Below are 22,977 nucleotides of genomic sequence, written 5' to 3' on the forward strand. Positions count from 1 at the left end.
ATTGGGTCCAAAAAACTAATTTTGAAAAAACTAATTTTATGAGCCTTTTCAATTAGCTTATTGTTCCATCTCTTTGTATGGATATCTTTACCCCTAATTAATACTCTTTAATCTCAAATAAATGTTTTACCATGTCCTTATTTGTCATTTTACATAAACAGCTATTAACAATCAGCCAAGTTTTACCAAACAAGTTCATACAATCTGCTAATCAAATCAGTTAACCAAAAAGGTAATCAACTAACAGTTAATGTAATCAGCTATCAGAACAGCTAATTGCCAAACACGGTCATAACCTGTATGGGATGGATGTTTTATTCTTCTTTTTTTTTGTGATGTATTTGTATTTTTTAAGTTAATGGAATGATCTGTGGCATTTTCATATATATAAAAAAGGGTAAATTTCAAAAAAACCCCCTGTGGTTTCACTTTTTTGCCAAAAAAGGACTGTGGTTTTTTTCGTTTCAAATACAGGACTGTGGTTTATTCCGTTACACTATTTACGGATTTGGTGAAGTATGCCGTTAATTTGCTGACGTGGCTGAAGGGCAATTATGGGTTTTTAAAAAAATTAGGGTAAATTTAAAAAAAAAAACCCTGTGGTTTCACTTTTTTGCAGAAAAAGGACTATGGTTTTTTTTCTTTTCAAATACAGGACTGTGATTTATTCTTTACACTATTTACGGATTTGGTGAAGATGTCGTTTATTTGCTAACGTGGCTGAAGAGTAAATATGGATTTTTAAAAAAATTGATCAATAAATTTTTTATAACTATTTTGGGTCTACAATATTTACCGATGAATTTTTTATAACTATTTTGTGGCTACAATATTGACTATAAAATCTCACATGAGCGCAATCTCACATGGTTGTTCAAAGCCTTTTATAGTCAATTTTTTTAAAAAACTTATATTTGCCCTTCAGCCACGTCTGCAAATAAACGACATCTTCACCAAATCCGTAAATAGTGCAATGGAATAAATCACAGTCCTGTATTTGAAAAGAAAAAAAAACCACAATCCTTTTTCTGCAAAAAAGTGAAACCACAGGGTTGTTTTTTAAAAAATTTATCCCAATTTTTTTAAAAACCCATAATTGCCCTTCAGCCACGTCAGCAAATTAACGGCATCTTCACCAAATCCGTAAATAGTGTAACGGAATAAACCACGGTCCTGTATTTGAAACGAAAAAAACCACAATCCTTTTTTGGCAAAAAAGTGAAACCACAGGAGTTTTTTTTTTTGAAATTTACCCTAAAAAAAAGATGAACTAACTTTTTTTTTTTTTTTGATCAATTTTGAGGATGTTAATTCAACAAACCATCAAAATTTCTTGGAGATGGGTCAGAATCACTCCAAATTGGGTAATTAAATACAATCTCAATGAGTTAATTTTATATTAATGGAATAAGGTGCAAAAATACCCTAACGTTTACCGTCATAAACAATTTTACCCTAACGTCTAAAATAGTACAATTTTATCCATAATATTGGCAAGTTTGGTCAATTTCAGATATTATTTTAAAACACAGATATTTTGTTCCTTATTTCGCACCAATTGCATATCAGTTCGTTTAAAAAGAGATTTCATATTTTTTGTGATTTAATAATATAATTGGAGTTTAATATTTATAAATTCGGCAAAATATTTTGAATTTTTTTGTCCAACTCGTAAAATAGACAGTATATTTTTTATTTTTAAATTTTTTTTTCATATCTAATCATATGTTTATGATATGTCACTAATGAATGATAAAATGACTTAACCTGTCCACGGGTCCGGATATCCGTCCGGTCCGTGTACCTTGGACCGGGCTTGGACAATGAAAATTGATCTTAGACCCAGTCCGGTCCAGGCCCGCTAAAGCCCGTCTATTTTTTGGGCGGGCTTGGAATTAATAAAAATAGCACGGACCGGTCCAGTCCGGCCCGCCTATTAATATTAATTAATAAATTTATATATTTACATATTTATATATTAAATATTTATTTCTTATAATTAAAAAATTATGTATATATGTTGAGGTGAGTTTACATGGGCTATGCTTGGAATTTGATTTTTAAGCCTAAGCCTAGCTCGGCCCGAGCCCGGCTAAATTAATAGCAGGCTGCGCTTGGACTGGGGACTTTATAGAAAAACCCGTTTGGTCCGGTCCATGGCTAGGTCTACTTACACGTGAAGTGTAGATGACAAAATTCAAAACCGAGAAGACAATTTGATGAATTATTTCTAAAATTGACCCAACTTGACAATGTTAGGGGTAAAACTACTCTTGGTTGCCAACATTAGGGGTAAAAAATAATCCTGGCTGTAAACATTACAAATATTTTTGTACATTATCCCTATATTAATCATTTAACAATCCCGAATTTATGAAATTCTCAATTTATCAAATAACCATCAAAAGCAATTCTCCAATTTATTAAATATCCAATTAAAGTTTAATCAAATCACGGGTAAATTAAACCAATAGTATCTGAACTTTACCTATTTCATACTTTGGTACCTAAATTACATTTTGTCCCAAAAATATACCCGAAGTAACAATGACCGGACAATTTAGTAAATTTTACCAGCAAATGACTGGTCAATGCAAGTTTGTCTGAGTAAATTACATCAATGATACCTGAACTTTTTCTAATTCACACTTTGGTACCTGGATTGTTTTTTATCTTAGAAATATAACTCAAGTGAAAGTGACCGGATAATTTAGTATAACTGATCAGTTAGTGACCAATCAACGAAAGTTTGGCCATTTTAAATTAAAAATTAGGATCTACAATACACTCAATTAACATAAAATTATAATACTAGCCTTTAATATATATGTAGAGCTAAAGGATAGTATTGTATATGTTAATTGAATGTATGATGAGTCTAAATTTCTAATTTAAAATGGCCAAACTCACGTTGACTGGTCAAATATATTAAATTATTGATTCATTTTTACTTGAAATGTATTTTTTGGAAAAAATGAAATTTAGGTACCAAAGTGTAAATTAAGGTAAAGTTTACGTATCATTAGTGTAATTTACTCATCAAACCCATATTGACCGGTTATTGACCGGTAAAATATACTAAATTGTTAGTTCATATATATTTTTGGGACAAAATGTAATCTAGGTACCAAAGTGTGAATTAGGATAAAGTTCAGGTACTATTAGTGTAATTTACTCATCAAATCACCAATTTAGCATCCCTACGGCTTCAAATTTTATAAAGACAGAAGAAACCGGAACTACTCCTGATCATGGTGGTTCAGGCGGCCGGAGGGACCCGGGCCCCAACATCCACCCCTGAACCCATCTATATATATTGTAAGATGTAAAGTTGGGCATGTATGCGTTATGTTAATATATTTAAGTTTAATGAAATTACCAATTTAGTATTCGTATGGCTTCAAATTTTATAGAGACAGAAGAAACCAGAACTATTCCTAGTCATGGTGGTTTAGGCGGCCGGAGGGACCTGGGGCCCTATATCCGCCTCTGAACCCATATATATAATATTGTAAGCTGTAAAGTTAGCCATGTATGATGTATGAGTCATACCTATCACTGTAAATATATTATGTGCTATTTATAGTAATTTAATTCAACTTAGTGCGCACTAGGAAAAATTAGACCAAATCAAATCTTATTATGATTTGATTTGGTGCTTTTTTAGTATATGGTAATATTTTTTTTAGAAGATGCAAATTGAAATGGAAGTAATTATAAAATAGTACTGTATGTACCCAAAAAAAAATTAGGACTATAGTAATTACAAACTGATTTTTGCATACATATGGTACATTTCACTGAATCAATAAAAAACAGTCTCAATACGAGTTCTTATATTAAGCACTGTCCTGGTTTTCCATGTCATTCAGAGGACTTTTAATTCATATTTGGACATTTATATTGTAGCTCCACATAATAATTAAAATAATGAGACCTCTTATAATATATATGAGTCCATATTACACGTGGCAAAATATATATGGGAGGTCCTCCATTTGACATGGAGACCCGGGTGCATCTAATAATTTGCCCTTGAATACAAGATTGGTTATTTGGGACCTAAATTTACACTTATGTGCGTAATGTTTTTTTTTTTTTTGCTTAAATTGAACTTCGAAAGTTCGGAAATAGGCTCGATTATTTTTAATTACTATATATATATTAATTACATTACAACCTTTAATATATATTTCATTGTTAAATTTCTTTTGTGAGTTTGTGTTTTCCGACCATGAGTACCATCTATTATTTTTGAATCTCGGCCATAATATTTGTAACACTGTTCATTTCCGCTTTTGTTAATTTACTCTTCCCGTTGAATGATTTTTTATTTATTTAATTTATCAGGATCTGCAAGGCTGGTAGTCAGGGGCGCCAACATAGCTAGAATGTCTGACTCTTAATAAAAAAAATGTTCAAATCTATACAAAAAATTCAAAATCTAAAAAATAAAGTTGTAATTCATGAATCTAATTTTTTAAAATAAATTAACTTTTTTTTTAGATTTTTAGGGTTTTTTTACCGTATCATTTTAAATAAATTTAGAAAGCTAACGGATTGTATAAATTCATTGCACTAATGGAACTCTTTAAACAAATTTAGGTGCAACTGATATATTAAGCCTTTATTGGTATTTTTTACCCCTAAAAAATTTGGTATCTTCTAATGAAAGCTTCTTAATAAGAAACCAAAAGAGAAGAAAAAGCAATAAATTATGAGCTAAATGAAAGTGTGTTTCTCTTAAAACATGCATGCAAATGCAACGCAAGCCTTTTTTTAGTTGTCACTCACAAAAAGGAGCATGGCTATATTACACATGATGCAAGTTGATGTCAACAACTTTTATGGGTAAATTATAACAATGATCACTGAACTTTATTTATTTCCACGGTATGATTATTAACGTAACATAAAAATCATTCAAACTTTACACTTTCTAATATTAGGGTCATTAAACTTCAATAAATGCCTCAGAATGATCTTTAAGGACCTCAAAATAAAAAAAAAATTAAGAATTCATATTATTTTAAGCAACTTTAATTTTTCAAAAATTTTGTTTTGAGGTGATTTAGGTGTTTTTTGGTTAAAAAAGAAGAAAATGATTTTTAGAAAGAGAAAACTCCCGGTAATTTTGGAAAATAAAAAAAAAAGTGGGTGCATGGTAAAATGTCGTTCTAAACAAATTTAATTCTTGGACATTTCCATTTTGAGGTCGTTAATAATCAATATGTTAGTTAAAGTTTAGTTACCTTAAGAAAGCGTAAAGTTCATTGACTTTTATGTTATGTTTTGAATTTTAGTGGTCATAACGTGAAAATGTGTAAAGTCCAATGGCCATAAAGACACAACATTTTATTATAGAGATAAGATGCAAAAATACACTCTTAATCCTAACTTCGGCAGTCCGAAACAATTTTAGCTCTAATGTGTAAAATGATGTAATTTTACTCCTAAAGTTGGCATCCGAGAACAATTTTACTCGTAACATTGGCAAGTTATGTCAATTTCAGAAATAATTCATCAAACTGTCTTCTCTATCATTAATCTTGTCATCTACATTTCACATTCGCATCATTTTATCGCTCATTAGTAACAGATCACAAACATATGAATAGACGTGGAAAAAAATTTAAAAAAATTTATACTGTGTTTTGTACGAATTGGAAAAAAAATCCAAATATTTCATCGAATTTGAAAATATTAATCTCTAATTCTATTATTATATCACAAAAGATGTGAGATTTTTTTTTAGAACCAACTGATATGCAACTGGTGCAGAATAAAAAACAAAATATATGTGTTTTATAACGATTTCCGAAATTGACCCAACTTGCTAATATTAAATATAAAATTGTTCTTGACTACCAGCGTTTAAAATTGCTCCAATTTAAACGTTAGAGATAAAATTGATCCCGACAGTTAACGTTGTGAGTATTTTTGCACTTTTTTGTTTTATTATACTATTTTCTTTGGAGGGTTGATGCTAAGGAAACTACTTATTATTACTTTATAAGATGTATGGTTGCTCATTCTATAAACATGCATGCCTCTTTTTCTTTTCTTAAAAAAACATGTATCTTTTTTCTAATTTGACATTGTGCTTTCGGTATGTTGATTGATTTGCAATTTCATCTAACCCCACCACTTGACAAGTACACTTTCTTTTATAAAGGATAAAGTTGCAAGAATATTTACAATATTCTTAACATTATAAATAATGATAATTGTGTTTATAAACTCCGGATGAAGGGTCTGAACGCCTTGATGGATTTTCCTGATTGAATCTGTAAAACATAACAAATGGTCATAGAGAGGTTGAAGTTCGACAAACCCGCTCTGATACCTAAATCAATAGATGCTTTAGGAAGGGTTGAAGAATAAGGATTGTTTGCGAGTTGTTGAGTTAATGTACTTGTATGTGAGACTACACCTTTCTAATTATAGGGATATGTCTGAAGCCTTCATTGTCTAGGAATCCTTATCGTTTTATGACTCTGGCTTTTGTTAGGAGTTTAGCTTTGGGAGAAGTCCTTACTGGTGTGGAGTCTCTGATCTAGCTGCATGGGGTAGTCCCCTATACGGTATCAACTGTGTCATTCATTATTATGATATCAAATAATATAGTTATAGCCATGAGCGGAGATAGAGGGGGCCTAGGCTCTCCCGACCACCAGAGTATGTTTTGGCCCCCGGTCGTTAGAACTATCTCTACTATGAATGAAAAAATTCAACTTGATTAATAGATAGATAATAATTTTTTTTTAAATTTGTTCAAAACGATTTAATTTTACTTTTATAGTTCTAATCTACCTTATTTTTTAGAAGTTTTATAGTGATATGTAAAAATTAGTTTTGGACCATTCAAATGATAATATATATATCTGAATCGGAAATGATAACATATATATATATATAAAAAAAATCAACGAGTTCAATTTAGCAATTTTTTTTACGTATGCACGTATAAAACTATCTCATAGCGGACTAATTTTGTATTCGCCATTGATTGTACTTTTAATATTTCCAAGTTAGGCCAATTTCACCTTTAATGTTTAAAAGCTTGACCAAGTTTCAGTCATTATTAACAGAGCACTTTACACAGTTATGAACTTCATTATCTCCACTCCACATGTACGTAGTGGCAGAGCCATGAATTCACACGGGAATGATAATTTCAAACCTGCGATTGGGGAGTAATTTGACAGACTGAACAAAATTTATATGGGTTTTAGCAATCTAAAAATTCGTTGTTTTGATGTTGGACGCTAAAAATCAAAAGTATCAGCCTAAAAATAATATGTATCTTTAATTTTTATAAATCTAACGCTAATTTTTTTAAAAATTATAACATTTTTACCTTTTTATTTTGAATTTTGAATTTTCTTTATAATTTCACAAATTAAAATTTAATTAAAAAGTTATATATTTTTAAGTCTCAAATCAACTCAAGTACTTTGAAATATTGAAATTATACTACAAAGCATTAATATAAACCAATATTAAAGGGCTACAAAGGGGCCGCACCATACTACTCAAGGATGGAGCCGGTGGATGAGAGAGTCGGAGCCTCCCGGAGCCCTAGACTGCTTCTGCCACTGCATGTGCATCATGTTATTATTCATCTAACATATCAAAAACACGTGTATACACACGGTTTTGTTTTCTTTAAGTGAAAAAATATAGGAAAAATTACAAAATTTGGTCAAATGGGAGATCCATTTATATATTTAGCCCATTCACCCAATATACTACATATCTAGACTATTTTTGTGTGGCTTTCCTAAAATACCCTTAATATATATATAACACTTAGAAATTTTTAGTCTTTCTTTTTTCTCCCTTTCGTCTGACTTTGCATATTTCGCAATATATGAAGTATGCGAAGATAATATTTGGTTCAGTAGATGATTTTAATTCGCATATTTCGAAATATGCGAAGCATGCGACGATAATACTAATTCACAGAATAACTTTCAGTTTCGCAGATTTCGCAATATACGAAGTAAAAGACGTGTTTTTAATGAGTATTATCTTCGCATACTTTGCATATTGCGAAATATGCGAAGTGGTATATAAAAAAAACATAACAACAAGGGTGCAACAATAATTCTAACATTAAAATCATAACATTATCAAAATTTACAACAAGATTGCAACAATAACAACATTAAAATCATAACATTATGATAACATGGTGATATTATCCCAAGGATCAAAAGGGATATTCGCCTAGAGCGCCACGTGTTGATCATCTGATACCGGAGTATCACGGCGTATTAAGCAAAGGGATCCGACAGGCGGATCACCAACATCTCACCACAAGAGATCCGCGGGCGAACCTACGAGGCGAATCGCCATAACCGCCCAATCCGCTATTGAAACAGCTGAACCGATCCCGCAATAAAGACCATTAATAAGCAATCAATTTCCTAACAGACATGTTTAAAGGAAACCCGAAACCGCCATTAATGGAGACTTTCTAGTTACTAAAGGTTACAACTTCATGACTATATATAGCTAGTATCTCGAGCTATCAAGGTACATATTCACTCACCCTTTGTCAATTCAGTTTGCTCTCTTGTTCTTCTATACTGACTTTGGCATCGGAGCTTCCCCCCGTCGAACCCAACGACGCCCCCATAAAGACGGAAGTCAATCGGTAATTCCCCATAAGTCATCAATTGGTGCGGTGATCGTGTACCCTTAATCAAATAAAGGGTTTTCGTTCACGTTAAAAAGATATGACGAATGGATAACAGAACCCCTCCTCGGAGATTGAAACACCATTGGTAACACCATCAAGTCAACCTGAAACAAGCGCTGGACGCGTTGATATGAGCACTCCTGTGGTGCAAGATGGAAGGAGTATGTCGCCGGATACATTCGTTGAAACATGTGCGAAATCCATAGGAAGAGCGTTTGGCCCTGAGATGGAAAGACGCCTAAGGTCGTTCATGATAGTACCAGAGCTTCAGCGCACAAATCCTACGTCATCTCAATGGCAACAAGCCACTATAGGATCAAACGCCCATAATTCTTCATTCTTCCAAATTCAGCCCACGGATTCCATGGTGACTACTACCGTAGCAGGCAATAACCCGCCACTCAATCGGCAATTATTTTCTGATGGAGCAGGAGGAAGTCGTGGGAATAACCAAACTCCCCCTGGGGGATCCGCAGGCCAAGGGATAAATCTGAGCGGATCAGGTAACCCAAGCCGCCCGCGGTCGAATCTCTCCGAAGGCGGATCAGAAGGTCGAAAGCACAAAAAGCGAAGAAAGGGGAAAAGCAGGCGGTCGAAATCACCTTCGCCCCCGAGACAGAGATCTTCCCGTCGGGGTAGATCACCCCCATCTACCGGTCGTAGACAGAGCAAGAGGCCAGTAGAGACGCCACGATCAGATAGGCCTCCACCACCACCACACCAAGGAGAGGATAGACACGCTCCTCCGGGAGACCACGGAGGGGATAACGGCCAAACTCCTCCTGGAGGACAGGGTAGTAGAGGGGGGCATTCGCCATCAGATCCATCGTCCAGGTCTAGCTCCTCATCTTCTCCAAGTAGATCTCCCCCTAGAAGACCGCCGAGGGCGGGTCCGGAGAATTTTGATGATCGTGTTAGAGCTGCGGTGCTTCGCATTAATGAAGAGAATGCCCGACATAATCCATTCACTAATCATGATTCGCCCTTTACAGCATGGATCGAAGCTGAAGAAACGGAGAGGCATTTTAAAATACCTAATATACCCGTTTACATGGGTGCGGACAACCCGGAGGCCCATGCAAGAAAGTATCGAATGTTGCTCAACCTTAACCGTGCAAGTGAGGCGGTCTTATACCGTATGTTTATCACCACCTTAGGAGGCCCCGCCTATGATTGGTTCCAATCTTTACCTCTGATAGGGGTATTTTACCCCTATCTTTTAGCGTGATTTACGGATTGATTTTGGATAAAATAAATAAGTTTAATTACAAAAATAAAGCGTTTTGATAAAATAAAGAAATAAAAATAAATTTCGTACTTTCAGTTAATTTTCTGTGTTTTTGATTAGTTTAGAAAATAAAAACGTCAAGCTAACTCGGCTCGCAAGATTTGTATTTCAGGTACGAGCAAGGAGCAAAAATCTACTCAAATACGCGGGGCGTATCAGCCTTTACGCGGGGCGTGAAACATGGTGTCAGTAATTATTGCCTTATCCGCAGACGCCATGTGGAATTAACTCAGAATACGCGTGGCGTATGCCACCCTACGTGGGGCGTATGACACATGTCGGAAATAATTGGCCTAATCCTGAAAGTCAGACTGCACTGTCTCCTTGAAGTCAACTCTTTGTACGCGAGGCGTATCACCATACACGCGGGGCGTGCCAGGCAATTCCTCAATGATAAAACTTCAGAGACTCAAACACGCGGGACGTACTTTAGCTACGCAGGGCGTGCTTGAGACAACAAGACATGGAATTGGTCCACATGCAGGAGATTTCTGACGGAATGGGCACTTACGAGGGGCGTAGACCACCTTACGTGGGGTGTATCATGGGATTTCTGCACCAAATAATGTTTCTCCATACTTGTGCTTTGAGAAGTTACAACATTGCCCTTGCTTGATGTTTATAAATAGAGAGCTATTAAACCTCATTTGGCACCAATTTACACACTAGAGAGCAAAACTATACTCTTTTTTATTATTGTAATTTAGATTCAGATTTTGTAGTTAAACTCTCCCCCTCGAGAGCTTGTTCGGTTGTTCCAGCGTTCCATCGAAGTTCCGTTCCACCACTCATCACCAAGCTCGAGAGTTCCACCTCCACGACCTAGGAGACGGCTTTGAGTCCGGTTAGCTAGTTCCAAGGGCGGATTCTCCCTTTTTACCTGCTAATTAGCTTGTACTCTTCCTATGTACTAGGCTTGGTTGTATTTCATCTATTCACTTTCCATATTTATAATTTATGATTCATAATCTCTATTTCCCTTTACGTGTTAATGTTTATTACTTGTTTTGATATTCGTAATTGATTATTGTGTAGGAGAACGCGATTTCCGCCGCCATTCGGGCTATCCTTAAGGAGTTATATAGGTGTTGCCTTACCGGAAGTGACAAACTGGAAACCGTAGGAATTGATAAGCCACGGAACTTACGGGCCCTAGTTTCTAATTCCCCCGCATTAGACACGCCTTGACTAGGAATCACGTAGTCTAAGCGCTTCACGGGTCGGTCCTGCTACACTTAGTCATCTTTACAAGAGTAAATTATTATCCGTATACATTCAGAGTCGTTATTTATCGTGGTTATAACTTATCGTTATCCATCCTACTTCATAGGGTTTTAGCTACATAAATCTGTGTCGCCAATAGTTAGGAATAGTGTGTAGTTGCGTCTTACTTTACCCCAAAGTAATCACTGCTTAAATAACATACGAAACCGAGTCGTCTAATACTTGTAATTATAAATCCCGTGGATTCGATACCCGGTCTTAACCGGATTATTACTTGATACGACGGGGTACACTTGCCCTTAAGTAGTCGTAGTGTCTAGTGGAGTTAGAACATTTAAAAGATCACATCCATAATCATAGCACAATCACCGCAATACACATTTAGTCGTTATTGGAAAAGCTCTACACTAGGCGCCACGCCCATCAAGTTTTTGGCGCCGTTGCCGGGGATTTATAATCTCCTACAATATTAGACAAAAACGTTTCATTGTTAGTTTAAGCATTCTTTTTGTATAAATTGTTTATATATACTTTTACTAACATTATTCTTTCTTATTGATAATTCTTTTATACTTGTTTTACTTTATGCATACTCGATCTAAAAGTGATTCTCTCGTACCTATTGATCTCGAAATTAAACGTACTCTTTGTAGGTTACGTAGAAAAAGAATGGCAAACCCCAACGCCGAGGTCAACCAACCCGATGGAAACCAAAGGCCGCACGTGAACAACGTCCGCGGGGGCAATGATACGCGTTCGATGATGGAGATCCTTGCTCCGCATCACCCCCAAAATCGTAATGGCATTGTCGCCCCCACAATACCGGCCAACACATACGAGATAAAGACCGGCATGATCTAGCTGATACAACAATGTGGTCAATTCGGAGGGGAACTCCATGAGAACCCCAACGAACATTTGGATAAATTTCTTATGTGTGCCGATACCTCTCGGCAAAATGGTGTTCCCGTTGAGGTTGTGAGACTAAAATTGTTTCCTTTTTCATTGACAGGACAGGCGTTGGAATGGCTACACTCATTGGAGGCGGGATCCATCACGTCATGGGAGGAGCTTGAAAAGGAGTTCCTTTCCTACTATTTTCCACCATCCAAAATAGTCAAGTTACAGACCGATATCACGTCCTTCAGGCAATTGGAATGCGAGGCCCTGCATGCAGCTTGGGCTAGGTTCCGGAAGTTGCTCCGAAACTGTCCCCACCATGACATCCCGAAGCACGACTTGGTAAGCACTTTTTACCACGGGTTAACCCCCACTAACCGTGCGACTGTTGATTTCGCTGCAGGTGGGGATCTATTTCGGAAGTCAGCTAGTGAGGCTTACGAGCTCATTCATGAGCTCGCGAGGAAAAGCGTGCAATGGCAAGAGGATCGGCTTGCCTGCTCGTCGCGACACCAGATGTTCGCTGTGGAGAAAGAGGCTTCGAAAAGCTCCATGGCAGAAATGCATAAGAAACTTGACTCATTAATTGCCCAGCTAAGCCTCAACAAAAGTGCATAGGTCCTGATGTGCAATCACTGTGGTGGAGACCACGACGGACTCAACTGCCAAGCCGGTAGCCCTTTCGCCGGCGACATCGAGAGTGTAAGTTACGTAGGAGGCAATCCAAGGTATAATCCTAATCCAAACTCCTATCACCACCACAGTAATAATAACAACGGTTGGCGGCCTCGGTACCAGCACCCGAACTTGTCATATGGCAATAATAATAACGTGTTGAGGCCCCCATCCGGCTTTGAGAAAGAATATCGGGAAAACGGGCTCGGGCAATCACAAGCCGCACCCGGTAATCGGAACGCTCCACCTTCCAACAATGTACACGACCAATCGGTCACGTCTTTGTTGAAAGACATATTAACCCGTCTTTCCGATAGCGAAGTGTTTTGCAGGGATCTTAGCCGCCAAGTAGCCCACTTGAACCGTCAACAGCAGGAAAGGCCTCTAGGAACCCTTCCGGCGAACACTGAGCAGAACCCGCGAGGTAAAAATAGGGAGTCCGGACAGGTGATAGCACTCCTACATAATGGAAGTTCGGACCCGTCAAGCTCCAACGCGGACGTCTTGCAATGCACATCACCAAGGAAAGTCGAGCTACTCCGACTATAAATGTAGCGCTGGTTTGATGCTCTCAAACCCCCTGTATATATCTATTCAATTTTTCCCTGTTTTCTTCATTTCGCTTCACAGCCACGGAAAGCCAAATCCCAATTATAATCCAACATATTACGCGGGGCGTCTCTCTATGCACGCCCCGCGTCTTTGTGCCTCTGATCCCAAATACTGTAAGGGGCACCTTTCACGCAGGGCGTACCCCCGATTACGCCCCGTGTATGGGTACCTTTCCGTGGTTCCCAAGTTCAGAAACTCAAACACGCAAGGCGCCCTATTCCTACGCCTCGCGTCTTTGAGTCTCTGACTCAAAACGAGATAAAACCGCCACCCTACGCGGGGCGCCCCCCTGGGCACGCCTCGCGTAGGGCCCCTGACCACTAAGGGTCTTCTTTTCCTTCCTTCCCTTTATTTTTGTTTTTGTTTTAACTTCTTTTTACGACGCCCTTGGAACAGGCGTCATTTTAAATAACGCGGAGGGACGTGCAACCCCGCACTTAACGTTTGTTTTGCACTACCAAAAACAAAAATAATAAAAAATTGTATAACCAACAAAATAATTAAACTACTTTATTGACTCTTTTAAATTTTTCCCGACACGCTATCCCTCCTTCGGAAATTAATTAAAGTTCCGTTATTTGTCATCAAAAATAAAAGACATCGACACAAGGGGATGATCTAATTAAGGAATTTTAGTCTTGGTTTTGAAATTAGGGAATTTATGCAAAGTTTAGGTTAGTACTAAACTAAGGCATTGAGTCTGAACCCAAATGTTATCTCCATAATGAACTTTGAAAAGGCAATAAAAACGGGATAGTTGAGAATTTAGCGAAGACTTGATAGTACACAATTTAAACCCGAATCTTTGTGAGGTATTTTTGAGCCTAAAGGAGTTCATGCGAGAACTCTAATTCCTTCACAATTTTTCGAGAGCTTTGACTTCACTCGACTCATAGAATTTGCATCCAATACCGGGTTAAGTGCACTTATTTTTGGTAAAAAGGCAATAGATGATAAACCGAACCCACTTAGGCTAATTTTTCTTAATTTATTTTTCTCGTTTTCATCAAACATTAGGAAACCCCTTCGAGCCTATTAACCAACTTTTTTTAATACCCTTTTAACGTTTAACCTTTTTTCCTCTTGTTCGAATACCGACAAAATCAATTTGCACCCAAATCACTCGGAAAAAATCACGGCCTTAACAAACGAGCACCATAAGCCTTCAAAATATTGTTTTTGTGCCTCTATCAAAACAAAGGATACGATAAAAATAAAAAGGCATTCTCAAGCTCCACCCGAGCAATTTTGAAGTATATTTTGTAAAAATCGCCAAGGCCGAAATAAACAAAAACACGGTGCAAACACAAAATGGTATTTTTGAACTCGAGTTTCTTTAAACTAACCACTAAAGAAGCCACCCACATTACAACCCCCCTCCGGGTTCATTTTTAATATTGCCTAACCATATTTTAGGAGGAAAAACCCGGATGAAAATGCAAATTCAACATGATCTCGAGTAAGTGCAAAGAAGAGTGCTAAAACACCGACCCACCTAAAATTGAGCGTAAGAGCGAAATCCCTTGGTGAGGTACTATCGGGTTCTCAAAAGATAATCAACCCCCATTAATATTGCCTATTAATCTTGATCATGGAGGTTTCAAACAAGTTTTGTACTCAATTGTTTGCGTAGGTACTTACCGAAACCTTTGCATAAAACCATAACTTTGAAATCACGCACTTGGCAAAACCAACCTTCGGTTTGTTTCTTAATTTTCTCAATCCCTTGTCTTTCGATTTCTTTTACTTGAGGACAAGTGAAACTTTAAAGTCCGAGGAGGTTTGATAGAGGTATTTTACCCCTATCTTTTAGCGTGATTTACGGATTGATTTTGGATAAAATAAATAAGTTTAATTACAAAAATAAAGCGTTTTGATAAAATAAAGAAATAAAAATAAATTTCGTACTTTCAGTTAATTTTCCGTGTTTTTGGTTAGTTTAGGAAATAAAAACGTCAAGCTAACTCGGCTCGCAAGATTTGTATTTCAGGTACGAGCAAGGAGCAAAAATCTACTCAAATACACGGGGCGTATCAGCCTTTACGCGGGGCGTGAAACATGGTGTCAGCAATTATTGCCTTATCCGCAGACGCCATGTGGAATTGACTCAGAATACGCGGGGCGTATGCCACCCTACGCGGGGCATATGACACATGTCGGAAATAATTGGCCTAATCCTGAAAGTCAGACTGCATTGTCTCCTTGAAGTCAACTCTTTGTACGCGAGGCGTATCACCATACACGCGGGGCGTGCCAGGCAATTCCTCAATGATAAAACTTCAGAGACTCAAACACGCGGGGCGTACTTTAGCTACGCAGGGCGTGCTTGAGACAACAAGACATGGAATTGGTCCACATGCAGGAGATTTCTGACGGAATGGGCACTTACGCGGGGCGTAGACCACCTTACGCGGGGCGTATCATGGGATTTCTGCACCAAATAATGTTGCTCCATACTTGTGCTTTGAGAAGGTACAACATTGCCCTTGCTTGATGTTTATAAATAGGGAGCTCTTGAACCTCATTTGGCACCAATTTACACACTAGAGAGCAAAACTATACTCTTTTTTATTATTGTAATTTAGATTCAGATTTTGTAGTTAAACTCTCCCCCTCGAGAGCTTGTTCGGTTGTTCCGGCGTTCCATCGAAGTTCCGTTCCACCACTCATCACCAAGCTCGAGAGTTCCACCTCCACGACCTAGGAGACGGCTTTGAGTCCGGTTAGCTAGTTCCAAGGGCGGATTCTCCCTTTTTACATGCTAATTAGCTTGTACTCTTCCTATGTACTAGGCTTGGTTGTATTTCATCTATTCACTTTCCATATTTATAATTTATGATTCATAATCTCTATTTCCCTTTACGTGTTAATGTTTATTACTTGTTTTGATATTCGTAATTGATTATTGTGTAGGAGAACGCGATTTCCGCCGCCATTCGGGCTATCCTTAGGGAGTTATATAGGTGTTGCCTTACCGGAAGTGACAAACCGGAAACCGTAGGAATTGACAAGCCATGGAACTTACGGGCCCTAGTTTCTAATTCCCCCGCATTAGACATGCCTTGACTAGGAATCACGTAGTCTAAGCGCTTCACGGGTCGGTCCTGCTACACTTAGTCATCTTTACAAGAGTAAATTATTATCCGTATACATTCAGAGTCGTTATTTATCATGGTTATAACTTATCGTTATCCATCCTACTTCATAGGGTTTTAGCTACATAAATCTGTGTCGCCAATAGTTAGGAATAGTGTGTAGTTGCGTCTTACTTTACCCCAAAGTAATCACTGCTTAAATAACATACGAAACCGAGTCGTCTAATACTTGTAATTATAAATCCCGTGGATTCGATACCCGGTCTTAACCAGATTATTACTTGATACGATGGGGTACACTTGCCCCTAAGTAGTCGTAGTGTCTAGTGGAGTTAGAACATTTAAAAGATCACATCCATAATCATAGCACAATCACCGCAATACACATTTAGTCGTTATTGGAAAAGCTCTACACTAGGCGCCACGCCCATCAACCTCCTGGATCAATCGACAGCTGGGATCAATTGAGTAGAGAGTTTTGTGCTAAATTCACCGGATGTATTCCTCCAGTGGTCAAGTCACGGAAGCTTTTTGAATTAAAGCAGAAGGCGAATGAACCTCTTCGAGAGTATGTAGACAATTTCAACAAATTGTGTATACGAATTGTCTATGTGGATGTCTCCATGGCAGCGGAGGCTCTAGCGAAAAACACCACGTGTAAAAGCTTGCAGGAAGATTTAATTCGAAAGAAGCCCAGAAGCATGGCAGAATTAATTGAAAGATGCAAGGACTTCATGGAGGTAGATAACATTTGCAGGGAGTCATTATCTCCGCCCAAGAAGGACAGAGGCGAATCTCGCCATCGAGATAAGGAAAAAGACAAGCACCAGGACTCATCCTCTAGAGGTCGGTGAAGAGGCTCTAAGAACAAATCGGCATTTGTGTCTTCATTTACGCCGCTCAATGCCTCTAAAAGCGAAGTGCTCATGTGGATTGAGAATAGTCAGCACAAGCGGAGCATTTCATACACCGAACCAAAAGGGGGGGAGTACACCAACACTGGGAAAAATCCCAAAAATTATTGCAAATACCACAGGAAGAATGGCCATGACACTGACGCATGCTTGGAATTAGCTAGAGAGATAGAAAGGCTTATCGAAAGAGGAAAGTTGGACCGGTTCGTCCAAAATGATGGCAAGAAGGGAGATGGTGATAGATCCAGAGATGATCAGAAGAAGAAGGCAAAGGGGACCATCAATGTCATAGCAGGCGGACCTGGGTACCAACCTGTGTTGAAAAAGGCAAAAACCACTGCTCTAGACAGGGCATCACTTAATCGCCCTTTTGCGGATACCGGTCCGGAGATCTCTCCACATGTAGATGCTCTGGTCATTACTATGATGGTGGAAGGTTGGGAGATGAAAAGAGTGATGATTGATACTGGGAGTTCGTGCAATGTCATCACAAGAGGAGCATTTGCCAAACTCATGGTCGACCCAATCCAAGTGGAAACCACCATAGTGGACATTCTGGGAGTAAGAGGACACACCGTCTAAACAAAGGGCCAGGTAACATTAGATTGTGAGTTAGCAGATGAAGATCAAATCTGGAAAGGCGATATGGAATTCTCCATCCTGGATGGCCAGTTAGCTTACAATATCATCATTGGGCGACCCTTTATCTCCGAGGCAGCAGCTCTTATCTCCATACGCCACTTAACTCTTTACATCCCCACGGCCAAAGGAGGTGTAATGATCAGAGGAAGCCAAAAAGTGGCTCAGGAGACGTATTCAGCATCGTTAATGATTCGCCCATAGTCTAAGGATGAGGACGAGGAAGAGCTTGTCACAATGGCCTTGGGCGAAACAGAGATGTACCTCATGGCAGATGAAAAGCAGGTATGGATGGCTAAAGGGCTAAAGGGAGAAATTAAGGAAGCTATCACCAAGGTTCTCCATGAGTCAGAAGATGTCTTTGCATGGAAAGATGAGATTCTCCTCGTGATTAGTCCAGATGTGATCACTCACAAACTCAACATCGACAAAGACGCGGTACCGGTGGCCCAAAAATGAAGAAACCATGGTCCTGAGAGGCAGAAGGTGATAGAAGAAGAGATCACCAAGCTCATACGGGCAGATGCCATCGAAGAAGTACTTTATACACAATGGCTGGCGAATGTGGTTCTAGTCAAGAAAGCGGGCGGATCATACCGCATGTGTATTGACTTTATAGATCTCAACAAAGCTTGTCCCAAAGACAACTACCCCTTGCCATGCATTGATATCCTAGTAGATGGAACCGCGGGACACGCTATGTACTCCTTCACTGACGTAAAGTCGAGTTATCACCAGATCCTAATGGGGCCTTCAGATAGGATCAAAACTTCATTCGTGACACACCAAGCCACCTATTGCTTCAAAGTCATGCCCTTTGGGCTTAAGAATGCGTGCAACCTATCAACGAATGATGAACAAAATATTCGCAGAAAGCAAAGGTGAAAACTTTTCTGTCTATGTGGACGATATGATCATCAAAAGTACCACTATGGAGAAACATGCGGATGACATAAAGGAGGTACTGGGCGTACTCCGATATCACAACATTAAGTTGAACCCGGAGAAATGTACCTTTGGGGCGACATATGGAAAGTTCTTGGGGTTCATGATTAGCCAGAAGGGAGTGAGCCCAAACCCTGATAAAATCAAAGCAGTTTTGGAGATGAAAGCGCCACAGAATATTAGGGAAGTGCAACGTCTTAATGGGCGTATCGTAGCCTTGGGCAGGTTTATCTCATGTTCAGCCCGACGATGCCAGCCCTTTTATGAAGTAATCAAGAAGCAAAAGGCGTTTGAATGGAGCGAGGACTGCGAAAAAGCTTTCCAGGGGATCAAACGGTTTCTCACGAAACCACCCCTTATGAGTCGTTGTAGACACCGAGTCGGAGGACCTGTGACGAAAACCCATAACAAGACGGTTGAAGTGGTTGGTTCCGATAATTTAAAGCAAAAAAAATCACGAGAGGGTCCGTAAGGGTTGCGGTCGTCAAGTGGACGGCTCGCGAGTGCTCAGCAGCGTTGGGCGAGCGCCTAGCGGCAGCCGGCGCGCGCCCCGCAGCGCAGGGCGCATGCCCAGCTACGTTGGGCGTACGCCCAACGTCTGTTGGGCGCACGCCCAACGTTGGTTGGGCGTACGCCCAACAGAAGTTGGGCGTTCGCCCAACTTAACTTGGGCGTCCGCCCAACTTAACTTGGGCGTCCGCCCAACTGATGTTGGGCGTAGCCCAAATATTTTTGGGCGTAGCCCGACGCCCGTCGGGCCACGCCCAAAATATTTTGGGATCCGTGCCTATAAAAGGCACGGATCCCCATGCATTTAAGGGAGAGAAATTTGGGGAGCTTCTCACTCTAGAATATTTTTTAGAGAGAGAAAGTAAATTTTTTGGGAGAAAACATTTTTTTTCCTAAAAATTGAAAATCTCAAAAAAGTTAAATATTTTACAAAAAACACAAAAACACCGAAAAACCATAATTCGTGGAATCAACCGACTTCAGCCGTCAATACCGATCTTGAGGTATTATCCGAGGACTAGACTCATTTTATTTATTTCGTCTATTTATTTTATTTATAGTTTTGCTTCTTTATTTATTTATTTAGTTATTTATTTTCCCGTATTTATTTAATTCCCGTCTCGTATTAAATAAACGTTTTGTTTTGTGTTGAAATAAAAACCTCGTCTTAAAATCCCAACACGAACCGTGACCCGATTTAAGGGTAGTTCGGGATTAAGACATTGTAAATATAGATTTTAAAAATATTTTTAAATAACGTTTTGAAATAAAACATCGTTTTAGGAATCTCCGTTATAGACTATGATCCAATTTGGGTAGTTCGGAGATCCAAAATGATAGAATAGAGTAGATTTAAAGTGCTTGAATAAATCTGGAAACTGTTGGGCTGATTCTGTAATTCTCCATTTTCTGTCACTAAAGGCTGTTTACCGACGGATTTTCCGTCGGTAAAGCTGCTGTAATTATAAAAATGCTTTTTCAACCCTCTTTTCCTAACTTTTTGACATTTGATCCCTTATATATATGTATAATTGTGTAACATGTTTGTTAAAATTATTTTTGAGGTATATAACTAGTAATTACTTATTATGTATCTACTTATTTTGTATATTTGGAGATTATTTACATTAATTTGGTTTTGTAAAAGCTATATGTATATATATATATATATATGTTTTCCTTTTATTGTTTTTGGGGTGGGTTACTCTTATTATGTATAAAAACTATTTTGGTTTAAATATAGTTTTCTTATTTATGAATTTTATTCATTATTTTTACATATTTTTAAATTGGAATAAAAGTGTATTATATTTAGTATTTTTCGTTATCATTATTATACGTATACTTAGTTATATTATATAGTATCTTTTACTTGTTTTTTAATCTATAGATATATCCTTATTTTTAGATAAAAATGTATATATATATATAGGTATATTCACTCTACTTTTGGGCATTTATATGTATATATTTCAAATTCGTTTTATTTGGTTAGTTTTGGGATTTAAATTGATCATTCTTGTAAATATTTTCAAGCAAAAATTAATTGAGTGAAAAAGGGGAAATAAATCACAAAAAGAGAGTTTAACTTGCTTATTTAAAGTAAAGTTTTTCTAGATATTTCTAAAGTGTAAATAAAAGGCTTTTTCACCATTTCAAACCATTTCTTAAAACGTTACATTTTAAAACCTTAATTCGTTCCAATGGCGGATTAAGCGAACCTTGTAATTAAAATTGTTTTCATTGAAAATAATGGAGTTTTGAATCATTTTCCTAACTAAACGGTTTTGTACAAAAATAAATGGACTTGTATGCTTAATCACGTTTTTGGTTAAAACTTTTTGTTCAACGTTTTCACACGCTCGAGTCGTTCCAACTGCGATTCGAGTGAACATCATGTAAATCCACGGGGTTTTGAAACGTGCCTAAATCGTTCCAACGGCGATTAAGGCACGAACCATGTAAATAAACTTTCTTTTCGGGGAGTGAGATTAGTTTAGATTGAATGTACGGCTTAAGACACAATTCACGTTGTAAATAAATTAATTCTTCCTTCTATCCCCCTCTTTCTTCCATATACTCTAAATTCATGTAAATGGGTGATTCTTTATTAATATGGCTTTCGATAATATATGCTCAAAACGGTTTTCAAAGCGAGAAAGAAAAGGTTTCAAATGAATTTTAAACTTAAAGAAATATACGATTAGTCCGTTATCGCCTAACACGCTAAGTAGGAGGCCGGTGGTTCATAACCGGGCGATGTCGGGGTGCCTAGTAGCCTTTCTCCAGAAAGGAGCTAGCCTTCTCGGCTCGTACCTAAGTTTCCCGAACCCTCACCGGTCTCCCGCAAGGGATCGGTGTTCATTTTCCCATTCCTGGGTGGCGACTCTTCTATACTCCGAGCTCCGGCCCTGCCGAGCAGCTTGATTCCGCGATTGGTTGCTTTCGGCGCCAATCACAGCCTACGTCGCCATGAGGTGTCCACCCCCCGGTCCGCCCGGGCGAGGCTGTCGGCACCTTATCTAACAGTCGTCCCTTGAAAGGTGAGAATCTCTACATGTATGTTTCAGTTACAGATAGGCTATTTGCACGGTCATGATAAGGGAAGAAGAGGGCCAGCAATATCCTATCTAATATGTGAGCAAAGTATTAAAAGATGCTGAAACCCGATATTCCAAGCTCGACAAAATGGCACTGGCCGTCGTCACCACCTCCATACGCCTCAGGCCTTACTTTCAAGCACATACTGTCATAGTTCGTACAAGTGTACCCATGAGGAAGGTATTGCAAAAACCAGAAACTTCGGGGAGATTGATGGAGTGGGCAATCCGCCTTGGAGAATTTGATGTACGATATGAGAGCAGATCAGCCTTGAAGAGTCAAGTCTTGGCAGACTTTGTGAATGAATTCACTGAAGAGGGGATGAATTTCCCCAAATCTAAAGTTGAGGAATGGACGATGTATACGGATGGAGCCTCTTCAGCAGACGGTGCAGGAATAGGCATCGTGATCAAAGGTCCCCAATATATAAAGCTACGGTACGCGGCAAAATTGGATTTCCTTGCAACCAATAATGTGGCGGAATATGAGGCCTTAATATTGGGGCTGCGCCTGCTGAAAGAAATCACTCCCGAGCGGATTGTGATCTATAGTGATTCCAAGTTAATGGTCAACCAGGTGATCAAAAATTACGAGGTAAAAGATGATGTTTTGGCCAAATACGTTGCCGAGGTCAAAAAATTGCTGGATCACCTTGAAGCCAAAGAAACTAAGTGGGAACTGATTCATGTACCTCGAGGATCAAACACAGAAGCGGATCACTTAGCCAACTGTGCAGAGTTCAAAACTTTCTGTGAAGAATTGGGCATTCTGAATAAATTCGCCTCAGTTTATTATCCTCAGTCAAACGGTATGACTGAAGTTACGAACCGAATGATCATTAAAGGAATAAAGAAAAGATTGGGAGAG

The sequence above is a fragment of the Euphorbia lathyris genome, chromosome 9 (assembly GCF_963576675.1).
Source record: "Euphorbia lathyris chromosome 9, ddEupLath1.1, whole genome shotgun sequence".
Taxonomy (NCBI): Eukaryota; Viridiplantae; Streptophyta; class Magnoliopsida; order Malpighiales; family Euphorbiaceae; genus Euphorbia; species Euphorbia lathyris.